The sequence below is a fragment of the Protopterus annectens genome, chromosome 5.part0 (assembly GCF_019279795.1).
Source record: "Protopterus annectens isolate FY-2018-M chromosome 5.part0, PAN1.0, whole genome shotgun sequence".
Classification (NCBI taxonomy): domain Eukaryota; kingdom Metazoa; phylum Chordata; order Ceratodontiformes; family Protopteridae; genus Protopterus; species Protopterus annectens.
The window spans coordinates 1763128394-1763142809 of record NC_056735.1 but is presented as its reverse complement, the minus strand read 5'-3'; the positions used below and the strand labels follow the sequence as shown (position 1 = coordinate 1763142809).

Here is a 14416-nt window from a genome sequence, read left to right as displayed (position 1 = left end):
AGTGCAGTCATGGCAACAGAGAAAATGAATGGCAGATTTAGCTGTGCTTATCTCGTTTGCATGAAGCATGGTTTAGAGCACAGGGGTGAGGTGTCCAGGGTATTTATAGGACTCCTAGTAAAGCACCACAGCCAAAGGCTTCTGCAGGGGGACTATTCTGGCTCCTAGTACGAGTCTGAGGATTGAAGTAGTTTAGCCCATGCTGTATCTATTGCAACTGGTATCCCGCACACTGGAGAGCAATGTATGCATCATGTCCTATAGAGGAGGAAGAGGGATACTCTTGACTATTGGTTTGAGGAATTTAGGACTGCGGACATCCCACAACTGTGTAAGTATCAACTAAATAGAGTACTTGTAAGCCTTAGAAAACTTAATATAAGTAAGACTGGTATGCATAATGCTCTTCCTTTCCTTTTTTGTTTTTTTCCCTAGCTGCCAGAAATTCAGAGATTATTGTCTGAAGCTATGAAACTTGATTGGAGAAACTGAGGGAGGCAAGTGGTATGTATGCAGCAAAGGAGAAGTGTTATAGTATCATTAAAAATTAAAGATAGCTTTTTGGTATTTCATAGAGTTGTATCAAATTGAGCATGCATGTCCCAACTGTAAAACAAGTATGCATGCATTAGTCTGTAGCACAAACTATTTGTAAGACTCCAGTGTTACACTTTAGTCAGTAGTTGTGGGTTCAATACCACAATTCACAACTTTACAGTACTGTTATTTTTTCAGTAATATTTGCATTAAATTAAAACCTCTATAGCAGTTGCACAAATGCTGTGCTGGAAACTGTAATCTGTATAATTGGAACATACGTGTGCAATATATGCACAGTTCAAGGATTACTTGCAGCAATCTGTAGTATAGTGTGCCTCTCTTAGGAGATATACTTAAATGTGAAACTTGGATAATATAGTTGTATAATTGTATTAATGCATTCATTGTCTGTCACATATGATTGTACTAATTGTATCTCTTTTTTCTCTCACGCCACCCCTTATCACTCTTTATTTATTTTTATTTTATTTAAAAACATTTTTATTTTATTCTTATTTTATTTTACTTAATATTTTTTTATTTTAGTTTTTTTCTTTTCTTTTCTTTCTTTTCTTTTTTATTTTTATTATGTGGCATCAAAATATGTCCAGGTGGTCTTTGTGTACCTCATCATTAAATGCTCCACAGCTCAGTGAAGTAGGCCAACCCCATTGGATCAGCCTGCCTCCGCTCCATCGGCTCCAGCATCGATGCTCAGCATGTCTGAGAATTGACCTGGCAGCACTGCCTGTGCTGCCTTTGCACTACCTGCAACCTCAGGTAGTCCTACTCCAGAGGCTGGTCCAGTGGCACCTTCTGGGAGCAGTAGAGGAGGTGGTGATTTCATCACCCTCAGTGAGTTGCCAAGGATGGTGCATAGTGTGTGCACGCCTATGCCAGATGGAGAGGCTGCTCTCCCACATGTTTCAGAGGAGGAGGAGGAGACATCAGGCACTCCAGCCACCTGTGGAGTAAGGTGACAGTGATGTCAGTCCAGTAGGTGAGGATTCGATTCTCACTGTCTCCAAGCTTGATGGCCATGGTCCTGAGTTGTCCCCACCCTCATCCCTAATCATGGTGTCCCCCAACCTTTTATATCCATTACCATCCCTGTCTTTTGTCTTGTTTGTCTTGTCTGTCTGCACGTGCTTCCTCACTTACCTAACTTACCTGACCCAGACATACCTACATCTCTTCCGCAGCATTTCTGTCTCACAAAAAAATCTTCCCGTACATAGCTCTCCATGTCACCTATTTTGCACAAGTGCCATCTTGACACACTTGATTTGGTCTAATTGGCTATACAGCATGATTGCATTGTGGTCACCCCTCTTTGCGGAGGTGACAGTCCAAATTCAGTTAATGTTGTGCACATATTTTCAGTTTATACTGTTAAAGAAATGGATAACTATGGTTCTTTTCTACCTCCCTTTTGCACATTCCTCTACTGGTTTCCCTTTGTTCTTTCCCTTGTTTACTCCCCATTTCACTACTTTCCTATCTACCCCATTTTCACCAGTTTAATCTGGTCAAAAAATAGAATCACATGTAACACACATAAGTAGCAAAAAAAAAGCGATGGATCCCTTCATTTTATGGGCTCCATGTTTGGTCAGAGGTGTACATCATGCACCAATGTGTAGGGACAGTGAATGGTGGCAAAATGCTGCAATTACCTCCATGCAATGCCACTTAACCCCACTGTGCTATGCCAACATGCATCATTGCATTACCAATGTTTAGTGAAAAGTATTTAAAAGTATTAGATACACCTGGATTTGAACCCAATAACATCTAGGCTAAAAAAAAAACACATGTATCAATGCATTAACACATACTGCCATAGAGTCAGTTAAGCAGCAGGTGCTTTTCATAGAGTCAGTATTAACTCTCAGATTTTAGCGATGTACCTCGCATTTGTTCAGTGTGTAGCTATGTGCAGACATGAATAGTATTGGAAATGTGCATCTTGCATTTGTGTACACTTTGTCAGCTGTTACACAAACCTGCTGCTCATCACGCTATAGAAAAGTAAATATTATGTAGTACTGCTATTTATTGTCCATGTCCTGTCTATGATATGAAATTGTGTGGAAATGTAACAAACTGATGACCCTATCAAACAGTATGTCACATATTTACACTACAGCCATGTGTTGCATCCTCTCAAGCACTGTAACCTTGGTGTCTCAGTGCTTTTTCCACGCATATATTACCTACACAGCAGAAAGTAATATCCAGTGTTGTGTGATATGCAGTGCACATCAATCTGGTAACATGAAGAACTACAACTATTGACCCCAGGTCTAAAAAGCCTTATCTGCAAAGCCAGGGATGGAATCAGCATGGTCCTTATCCACAGGGACCTATGTGGAATCAGCATGGTCCTTATCCACAGGGACCTATGTGATCTTCAGCATACTTCACCCAACCCATTTTGTTTTTGTCAAGGGTAGATCTTGCTTATTACACCTAGTGGGCTTCTTTGATACTAACCTCAAAGGCCTGGATGAGGGATAACAGAAAGTACCACCTATGTTGAGTTATTCAGTGCCCTTGACACTATCCCTCATTCATGTCTCATAATGAAAATCCCCCATGCGGGAATTAAGCCACCCATTACTAGATGGATAGCCAACTGGCTCACTGACAGAACACACACTGTTAAAGTTGGGGACTGCAGCTCCACCACTAGCCCACTTACCAGTGAAATACTACAAGGATCTGTGTTGGGCCCTCAACTGCTTGGAAAGTATTTCTTTGTAGCCTAGACAATGGTAGATGGCCTGCGCTTTACCAAGTTTGCAGATGGCTGTTAAATGGCTGCCCTCATATAGAGTCCTCCAATGATGGTAACATATTACAGAAGGGGCTGACGCAGACACTTGATTGGTACCAAACTCACAGACTGAACCTTAAAGCAAACAATGCCTCATTGTCCCCATTGGCAGTGATATACCCCTGCTAATTATGATATACATAGCACCCCTCTAAGCTCAAACACAATGTTGTGAGACTTGGGAACACATGTTGATCGCAATCTACACTTTGATCGCTGTGTATCCATAGTTGTGAGACACACACTTCATACATATGGACATCACATCCAGGATCAGGGAGGTCATAGCTCTGCTGTACTCTACCCTTATCAGACCACTAATTGAGTACAATGCTCCCTTCTGTCTGTACTTCACCAGACACCTACAGCAATTGGAGGAAAAACAGAGGTTTTTGACTGGGAGAATTCAGGGCCTCCAAAACATAACATACACGGAAAGGCTGCTAGACCTGTCACTGTACTAGTGTCATGCAGGCTGCTGAGAGGTGACCTATGTCTGGCCTGTAGAGCAGTCTCAGACCCTGCCCTACTGGAAATGCTGGACATCTGCAAATCAAATGGGACAAGAATAATGTGCTCCAGGGTTCTCAACCTTGCCTGTGACATAAACAGAACATGCTGGGGATACATATTCCCCAGCGATTGACATTATTCTGTAATAGGCTCCCACTGCATGTGAAGCAGTGCTCCTCAATGGGCCTGTTCAAGTGCAACCTTGACAACTGGATGGGTGATTGTAAAGTCACCCTTGGGGTGGCACCTATATCCATCATGGACAGGGCCAGTTGGTGCTGCTCACAAAATTGCTTCCTAACAATGACCACCTAACTATGCTAAATAAAGGTACTTGTATTTTAACATATTTAGGCTTGTAAACACCCTAAGGCCATTAGGATGGTAATATCCTATGAACCTCTAAAGCTTTGAGCCGCATCTGCAGGCCTCCCAACATCTGCTCTCCCACTTGGCCTGCTGATGTCATCCATTGTACATTGAGTGCACTCTTGTAAAAGTCAGACTTGTGCTGTGGCACTGGCGTAAAGTACTGAGTTCTGTACTTTGTGTACTTGGGTAGATGTTCTGTTCTCACGTCAGTCAAGTGCATGTGTGTGTGTGGGGTGTGTGGGTGTGTACATGCACTCTTGCTTGACATTACAGAGAGCATTTTACACTGGCATGTGGGACAATTTTATTACAATATTATTCTCAATAGACACTGCTGTTGTAGTCAGCTATAAAGTGTTGTCTGTGACACTCCAAGTCAGACTTGACCTGTGGTACTTGCCTTAAATACAGAGAGGTCTGTAGTTTATGTACTTAGGTAGGGGTACTGTTCTCATTGCAGACAAGTGTGGGTGTGTGTGTTTGTGTGTGTGTGTGTCTGTCCATCCTCTTGCTTGACATTACACAGAGCCTTTTACACCAGCATATGGGACACAATTACCTTATTCTCCTCAACAGCCACTGCTGATGCCATCAGCTATACAGTGTTGTCTGAGACCCTCCAAGCTAGGCTTGAGTTGTGGTGCCTGCCTTAAATACAGAGGTTTGTAGTCTGTATACTTAGGTAGGGATTCTTTTCTCACTGCAGACAAGTGTGTGTGTGTGTGTGTGTGTGTGTGTGTGTGTGTGTGTGTGTGTGTGTGTGTGTTTGTTCTCTTGCTTGACATTACATAGAGCCTTTTACATCAGCATGTGGGACACTGTTATTATCATATTCTCCTGAACAGACATTGCTGATATCATGAGCTATATCAGTTTTGTGGACATGCACTATTCCCACTAGGGCAGGGTCAGAGTCTGGCCTCAAGGCCAGGCACAAGTCACCTTATTCTATATGATACAGATTACAGTGATATAGCTTTCAATCTGTCAACATACATTATGGCATGGTTTGTAGGACCTGTGTTTTCTTGCTGAGAAAGCCTTGTGGTTTGTCCATCTGCTGCCATGTGTTTGGTGACGTACATGCAAAACAGAACATTATACTCTGTTAGTGTTCTGATGAGGTTTGAGTACAGTGCTGCCATACAATTCTAAGATCTGAATATGCTGGCATGACGTATGATGTGCACAACATAGGCTTTCAATGCCAATGTGAACATTTGCTGGTCAAAGTTCAAATTGCTATCTGCATGTGTTTCTGATGCATGCATCACTGGGTTTCAGCATAGCAGGACTGTCAGTGCTGTAATTAACATGGGCTTCCACTTTTAAGAAGGACAACATAAAGATACATTTCTGCATTTATTTGTAGATCGTGTGGATTTCTCACCGATCATTTGTCTGTGTTAGCTCCTCCTGTAGTATGTTATCATCATCGGTGGACTCAATGATTGCACCCACTATGCAAGAATCAATAACCTTGGTAAGCCAAAGGACATATACTTTAGTCTGGGCCAGATCACAGTAGGTAGTATGTACTGTCTTGCCTTTATCCAGGCCTATCACATGGAATCAGTGGGCTGTGACAACATCATAGATCACCTGTGGCATGACTCAGCACATACACCTTCCTGATACAATTGACTGCACACTTCGAAACACCCTCCACATGAGCTGTGTTCCTGTAGAAGGATGTACATCAATATGCATCCTTCTGCACTGGGGGGGCAGCACCTAATGCAGGCATGTATAGAGACATCCTGACTCTTATCAACTGTGGGGTAGACAGACATATCATCATGAACTTCTTCTAAATGGACACTAGTAATATTCCGGCTGTGTGCAATACACCCATGTCAGTTGTTGATGCTACATCATGTTTGTTACATCTGATAGATGTCCTGAAAGAGGTCATCGAGGATATGCATGGTGACAGCTGCATCATCTTGTGGAACTAGATCAGGTCAATGCATTTGACACAAATCCACACTGAGGTATTCACTTAACACTGCCATATGTGGCCATAAATAGCTATATCACCAATGGGGTAGACAAGTACATCACTTACTTGGCATCACACTAAGTTGAAATGTGTGAAGTAACCTATATCTTAGGTCCAATGATCAGGTCCGTACATCAGGGCTGTCTGCTAGGTACTTTCCTGTCCATTATTTAAGTGATGGACATCACAGATGACATAGACATTCTGTGTCCAAATAGCTGCTTGAAGGGCTACAGATTGTGGGCAATCATTGACTCCATCTCCCTTGTATGTAACACAAGTACTGAGCATGTGAAGGGCATCCACATCAGAGCCATAATACCTTCATAGTTCCCAACCTTCGTCACACCAATAACGGAATACAATGCACCCTTTTTCATGTACCTCTGTACACATCTTCCACTGATGTGTAACTGAAGTTTATCACCTTTGTCACAGTGAGGTGTCACGCAGCCTATATTCTTTTTGTGGCATGTACAGGACTGTCTTATAGTGCGGAACACCAATCAAGTTGTTACACCAGATGCATGTGTGCTACCTGTTCTGCTGATGCACATAATATATACATATATGTTTGACAACTTTAATGGCATAGATATCATTTGTGACAGTGTAGATTGTGCTAAATATATGTATGCCATGCACACCAGTCAACTAGCCTGTATTGCTCATACTGTCGATACAGGTATAGTAGTGCCCCTCCTAACACTTTCAGCAGCTGTGACAGTGCCAGGAAAGTGTGCGTGGTTACCATCATAGAGTGTGGATCTCTCATAATAGTTGTTCAAATGTGTTTGTGCAGAATCATCTGTTATCACTCTAAATCACAAATGTTTTGTCAGAGACATGGGTTTGCTGGTGGTATTCTGATATTGTCCATGATTGTGGTTGGCTCTTTTAATGTTTTCTATGAGCCTTTACCTGTGCCTCACTTGCTGGAAACCTCTTCTAAGATTACGCTCATATTCAGGCAAATCAGTTTGCACAGCTTCACAAAATGCACCCTATCTCAATTGTATGTCATATCCCCAATAGATGCCCTCTGCCTTAATCATATAAGGATACTTCTGTCACACTAGCATCCTCCCCATTGTTATGACACCTTGTGTGACAGTCACATAAAACACATTTTCACTCTGTAGTCCCTACTGTACCATATAGATATGTGATTGTTGTTGCTGTTACAACCATCTGCCATTGCCATTAACATGCTATAATCTATTGTACATCAGGTTGTTTCACCTGTCCTTTTTCCCTGTTTTCATTCCTACAATTCATCTGTGTGTCCATGTTCAATACAAACACTCTTCCCGTGAGGGTTTCTTGTAGATGGCTGTCCATGTACCATTGCAAATCATTTATATAGCTTCAGTACAACATGCTAGGAATGGAATATCATAATACTCTGCACTGTAGATACACTGTCCTGTACTGTGTTTGGACCATATACTTCACGTTCATACCTCTCAAGTGTTCAGATATTCACAGGATGTCCAGATGTGCTCCTTATCAAATTTGTGGCTTTCTGCCATATCCCTGGGATGATCTCAGGACTGATGTGACTCAATAGTACATACATTTTTCATACCTCGCAACTGTCCAGATTTTTGCAGAATGTCAAGATTTTTGTCTCATATTTTGATCTTTTCCTCATCCGCGGTGGTGCAGCGGTAACGTTGTTGCCTCACAGCAAGAGGTTCTTCCGTTCGATTCTCGGCTGGAGTGCGGGGAGTGCCTTCTGTGTGTAGTCTGCATGTCCACCCCGTGGTTGGGTGGCCATTCGAAAGACATGCATAAATGGGCGTGCCTTCATTGAAGGTTGAACATCGAGCTGGCACCTCAGCGTTCGTGAAAACCTACTGCCAATCATTAGCGGACCAGAGTTCCACTTTGGCGACCCCTAACCGGGAAAAGCCGAAATGACAAACATTTTGATCTTTTCCTCAAAGTTTTGATTTTTCTGGCAAATCACTGGCATGTCATTGCAGATTAAAGTCAGAAACTAATAACAGACATTTGAGTTTCATACTTCATGCTCTTCAGAAATGTCATGCTAATGTAAAACTTATTACTCTATCAACTTCGTAAGTTGGTCAGAGCATTGTTTCACACATGTCCCTATTTTTGGCCCCTTTGTCCTTCCATTATTTCTGGCTTTGTCCAAATTTCTCACTGTAAGAGGTTGAGAGGTATGTTTGAGTTTCATACTTCAAATCCTTCAGAACATGTGTCTTAAAACAAACCCCTGGTAATTCTAGCACATTTCTGTAGGGCATATATGTCAGATATTTTTACCCTATTTGTGGGTCATTGTCCCTGCATTATATTGACCTTTGATCAGATGACTTGCAGTAATAGACTGAGAGTTATCTGTGCAGCCTGGTGATCATTGTGACATTCCTCGCAAAACAGCAGACTGTAAGTGCTGTTCTGTAAATGGGATTGCTGTCCATGTTTGCTTACACATTTTCCTTGCCAGCAGCACTGTTGCAAGACACTAAACCTTGCTTATATAGGGCACATGGTATGTATATACATTGTGTGGTGGCACGCACTGTTGCTTGCTGCACAACACCACACACATGTGTAAACTCAGTGTAGGCTTTGTGTGAAGCCTACATGGAGTTTATTGAATCCTGGGGTATCAGGGCCTGTGGAATTACTGTTTAATTGTAGCCTCCAAACAGCATTCTCGCCTCATGAATGGGGAAAGGTAACAGTCCTCTTTCTGCACAAAAGTGGGCCATCTGCAGACCCTGGAAACTACAGAGCCATAAGTCTGTCCAGTCTTAATGTAAAACCATAGAAATAATTGTCATGGAGATGATCAATAGAAATATAGTAAATCTCCAGACACTGGACCCAACTCAGTTTAGTTTCATCAAGGGCAGATCATGCCTACTCAGCCTGGTGGACTTCTTTGAGAAGATCACCTAAGCAATGGATGAGGGCAGAGTCTTTCACACTGCCTACCTTGACCTGGCCAAGGCATTTGAAACAATACCCCACTCGGACATTGTTGACAAACTGAAGAGGTTATGTACAAACCTGTATGTCACCCGGTGGATAGCCAACTGGCTCACAGACAGGACACAGGAAGTTAGAATTGCAGAGTCCATGTCTACAGAGGGGTCAGTCACAAGTGGAGCCTGTCAGGGATCAATCCTTGGGCCGCTCATTTTTGGCATTTACTACTCAGAATCAGTTGTCTCTGGCTGACTAATTTTGCAGATGATTGCAAATTAGGAGCTGTCAGTGAATCTCACACTGACACAAATGTTCTCCAGGAGGGGCTGTCAGTAAATCTCACACTGACACAAATGCTCTGCAGGAGAAGCTGACACAGACAAACAAATGGAGTCAGAGCCATGGACTAAAACTAAATGCTAAGAAATGCATAATAGTATCCTTTGGGAAGTCATCCATCCCTGGTAACTATCCTATTGACAACACACCCCTTAGAGTTGACCCAGTAGTCAGGGACTTAGGGACACACATAGATAGTAATCTAGCCTTTGACCATCACGTGTCTACAGTAGTGAGGAAATCATTCTATGTTGCGCAACTTATAAACAAGGATATGGCATCTAATTCCAAGGATGTCACTGTTCCAGTATTTGTCATTCATCAGATTTGTCATTGAGTACAATGCCCCCTGTGGTATGTGCCTAACCAGGCCTGTCCAACAATTGGACCGTCCACAGAGTTTTCTCACTAAAAGAATACAGGGTGTAAGTAAAATTTCCTATGCAGACTGCTTCAAGGCCCTATCACTGTATTCTGTCTTGTACAGGCTTTTGAGGGGAGATCTACACTTGATATACAGGGCATTGTCAGACCCCACTCTGACAGATCTCCTGCATATACACAAAATACACAGCGCCAGAATTAGCTGTTCTAAAGACTTAAACCTTGCCTGTGATATAAATAAGACCTGCTGGAGAGATGGGTATGTATCCCAGAGACTTCCCTGTCTACGGACCAGGCTCCCAATCCATGTGAAGCAGAGTTTCTCCCTAACCCAATTCATGTGCAACTTGGACAATTGAATGGAAAACTGGAAATTCATCCCTGATTTGGCACCCTTGTCTCTAATGGACACAGGTAATCTGTAAATGGTTAATCTCCCAAGCCCATGCATACACTTATCAAGGGTATCAGAACTTGCCAAAGATTTGGGATGCATGGCTGGGCTTAAAAAGGCCCTTGTGGTCATTCGCCTAGTAAACACCTATGAACTAATGAACCTATGAAGCCATATCCTTTGGTTTGAAATGAATGCAGTCTGGTGGGGCCTGCAACAGCTAGTCATCATTCACATGAGAAACACCTCCTACTGTATTTGGGCAATATGTCTGTGGTGTACTGTGCAGATAAAGACAATGTTTCTGTGCATTCCTCTCATTCTGCAGCATTAGTGTGATCTTGCTATTGACAAGGAATGCTTAACTCACTATTTTCAGATGAACTTTAGTTACATAACCATTAATTTCATTCTCTAACTTTTCTTATGGCACAAATGGCTGTTCTTTGGCCTCCCTTAATAGTTACAAACTCTATTTAAGGGGTATCTTGCAGGTTAGTCCGTTGGTCAGCTCACTTGTCTGTCTGTGGTATCTTAATTTTGTTTTGAAATATAATTTCCTCCTTTTCAAAAGTCTCGTTAAATATTTTTGGGAGCAGTCCATTAGATTGAGACCGCATTCATCATGTAGGACTACTTGTCAAAATTGCCCACTTTTTACAAAGTGGTATAATCTTAGAATTAATGCATTTCATTAAGGGGGCATGAGTGCAAAGCTCTTAACATGAGGGACCAGTGGGGTACAGCCCCATTGGATAAAAGGCTTTATCAGTTTGCAAGGAACAGTGTTGATGAGCTTTCCTATTTGTGTAAATTGCTGTTGCCAAAGCGGACCTAACATTTTTTTAATATGAGTCAAGTTTATAGATACTTAATTCTGTATGGCAGTAGTTTTGTTGGCATGCTGTAATTAGTTGATTGACAGGAGATAGAAGGAAAAAAGTAACATTTGGGAGACTAGCCATGTTATACTGTGATTTGAGTACTCCAGAACTAAATATAAACATGTCAGTTGATGCAGATTCTCATGTGCTGGTGACATCTGTGATGAGCTACATCTGAAGCAAAAGTATAGGTCAGGTTAGGCTTCGGAAAGAATGTTGATCAGCTTGGCTTTAAACTGCACCAAACTGCTCACCTTATACTTAGTCATGTAATATAATTCAGAAATCATATAATTTTCTGAACTCCTCTGAGTAATTACACAAGTATATAAAAAACACCATCACAGTGGTTTCCTAATTGCTAAGAGACTCTTTGTTGATCCAGTGGCAGTGACAAACACAAAGACTGTGGGGTGGTTATGGGTTTAATCCCCAGACACAAGTTGGTGTTTTCATTTCCTCATAATCTTTTCTGAAAAGTTAAATGGGATGTTCATTTTGCTGTACTGAACTGCAAAATGGCTTAGTAAGCCAGCCCCTGCTCAAAGATCTGTTGCCTCATGTAAAGGGATATTGTCATTATGTAATGATTGGTGGGTCAGTTGTTCACTGAGCTGTTCAGTTCATGGCCAGGTATACAAATTTTGTTAGATTGAGAAGCAAACTGTGTCGCTGTAGTCTCAGTAGAACTGTCAGACTTCTTCCCCTTATCTGTCTTGTCACCCATATCCAATGTAATGGAAATATGAACTCATTCGCAACTCATAAAATACATAATTGATAACCTAGTACCTCTTACTCAGCTTGGCTTATGACCCCCTAATAGTACAACCACAGCCTTTCTATCTTTCCACAATGCAGTCAGCCATCACAGAAATTAAATTGTATTAGTATCATCAACTCTCCCAGACCTTTCCAAACCTTTTTACACTATTTCCTATACAAAACTGTTAAATATGGCCTCACATCTCAGACTCTGAACTGCTACAAGGTATACCTTCAAGATATACTCGAAACTGGCTCACCTCCAGCTATAACATATGACCAAATCCTAAAGGTACTATCAGAAGCTAAAAACACTGCACTAATGGGTCCTGACAATATCCCTGACAGTATCCCTGGATGCATCTTAAACAGCACAAAGCATAAGTTAGCCACACCCTTAATAACACTGTTCAATCTCAGCCTCCATACAGGTTTTGTACCAAGTGGATGGAGAACAGCCACAATCATTCCCTTGCATAAGGAAGGGCCTTCCACAGACCCAGGCAATTACAGACTCATAAGTCTGACCAGCCTCATATGCAAAGCTATGGAAAGAGTTATTAGAGTGATTAGTTGGAACTAATCAATCAGGACATAGGAAACCCAGTGTAGATTCATGCTTACTTAACCTAGTAGATTCTTTTGAAAAGGTCACCAAAGCAGTGGATGAAGACAACCTGGCACGCATCACATAACTCAGCCTGGCCTAAGCTTTTGACACAATTCTCAACTCGGGCATAGTAGAAATGCTTAATAAACTGGAAATGAATCCTTATGTCATCTGCTGGATTGCCATCTAGCTTACAGCTAAGATGTAGGAAGTCAAAATAGGGGTTTGTTCTGGGATCTTGACTGAGACTGTTTGGCATCTACTTTTCTGAAGTAAAAGCCAATACAAAAGAGCTTTGGCTAACTAAGTTTACAGATGACTGCAATCCAGGAGCAGTCATTGAATCCCCAAATGACTTAGCCATCCTGTAGGAGGGTTTGTCTCAAATAAATAACTGATATCAAAATCATGGACTGCAACTAAACGCTGAAAATGCATTATTGTATCTTTTGGGAAGTCATCAACTCCAGAGAACTGCCACATTGACAATATAAACCTAAGAGTTGACCCAGTTGTTCAGGATTTGAGAACTTGTGTAGAGCGTAACCTAACTTTTGACCAATGCATATCTTTGTTGTAAGAAAGACTTTCTATCTTGCATAACTTATAAACAAAGGAATTGTTTCTAGATCTAGGGATGTCATTGCCACCCCTTTCCTCAGCCGTCATTAGGCCTTTGATGATAGGAGGTACTGCAAGCTATGCCAGGAGAAATAGGGTAGTAAATGTGTAACATATGCCATCACAGCTAGCTGGAATATTGTAAAGAATTATATGTAATTTGTATATCAAACTGATTTGTACAGATGTTTGTGCTAAAAATGTGTTTGTAAAGTTGCTTTTGTTAAAAATGTATCAACAGTGTGCCCTGCTGGAAAGAAAAGAAAAGTACTTACATTATTGTAACTGTTTAAATGGCAATGTTTTAACAGAGAATATTGGAAGAGAAGAGGTTAATTTCAATCTACTTGACTTTGAGAAATAGTAAGACAATTAAATTACTGGGCCTAGGCCATAAAGATGTTATATCACAGTTTTGAATGCAATCAGAGACAAAAAGTATGTACTAGGAAGCATCACACATTGTCATTGGGGTGAACTATTCCTACTCTGAAAGAATGGAGGTTTGAAATTGTTTTATGATTTCCAGGAACTGCAGCAGATCTTAGAAAGGCTCTGTGTATGTGTATATTATTGACACCTATGTGATATCTCCTGACAGCTTTTAGCAATTGGGGTTGCATGGGAACCAGAATAAGATGACCAGATGTATGTGATGTCATTCTGTACAGAAATAATGTTTTAATATTAGAAAAGATTAAAGTTTCAGAGGCAGTCTGTTTCTTGGAACCTGACATAGAAGGATCCCACACCTACTTAATCTTCCTTTGCTCTAGTAAGTGAAGCAGGGACTAATAACTCTTTAGATTAGTCAGGAAAATATTGAGAAATTTGTTAAGTACTGTTTTTCTGTAACTTTGTGAATCTGTACATCTGTGTTATTTTAATATTTCCTGTGATTGAAACTCTGGTGCTTACTGTAAATAGATATTTAGTATGTTCATGTTCTTTTATTATTTATTATTAAATATATTTCAACTTCTCATTGTGGCTGATCCTTTTAGAAAGTATTTAAGTTTTGAGAGTATTTACTTATATTTATTTGGTGATAACTCTGGCTACTCTTGAAAGCCTTGCTGTTTGGTCAACATTACCATTTGTATTAATATTAACTCAGTATAATTGGGTACGCTTGTAAGAGCCTTGGAGTAGCTAGCTTTGGAGTGTCTGGTAGTGTAACTACCTT

At 41.1% G+C, this 14416-nt stretch overlaps 1 protein-coding gene across 5 annotated transcripts in view; it reads left to right on the top strand.

Moving 5' to 3' along the window:
* The window catches only part of LOC122801886 (sodium/myo-inositol cotransporter-like), a 125891-nt gene that overhangs the window by 33382 nt on the left and 78093 nt on the right, over nt 1-14416 (top strand). For 3 of the 5 annotated variants that reach the window (XM_044071562.1, XM_044071564.1, XR_006364815.1), the window contains exon 2: nt 436-504. The exons of the other annotated variants lie outside the window; for them this stretch is intronic. The gene's annotated coding sequence lies outside the window, so the exon portion shown is untranslated. The remainder of the gene's footprint in view (nt 1-435; nt 505-14416) is intronic. 5 annotated transcript variants of the gene reach the window in all.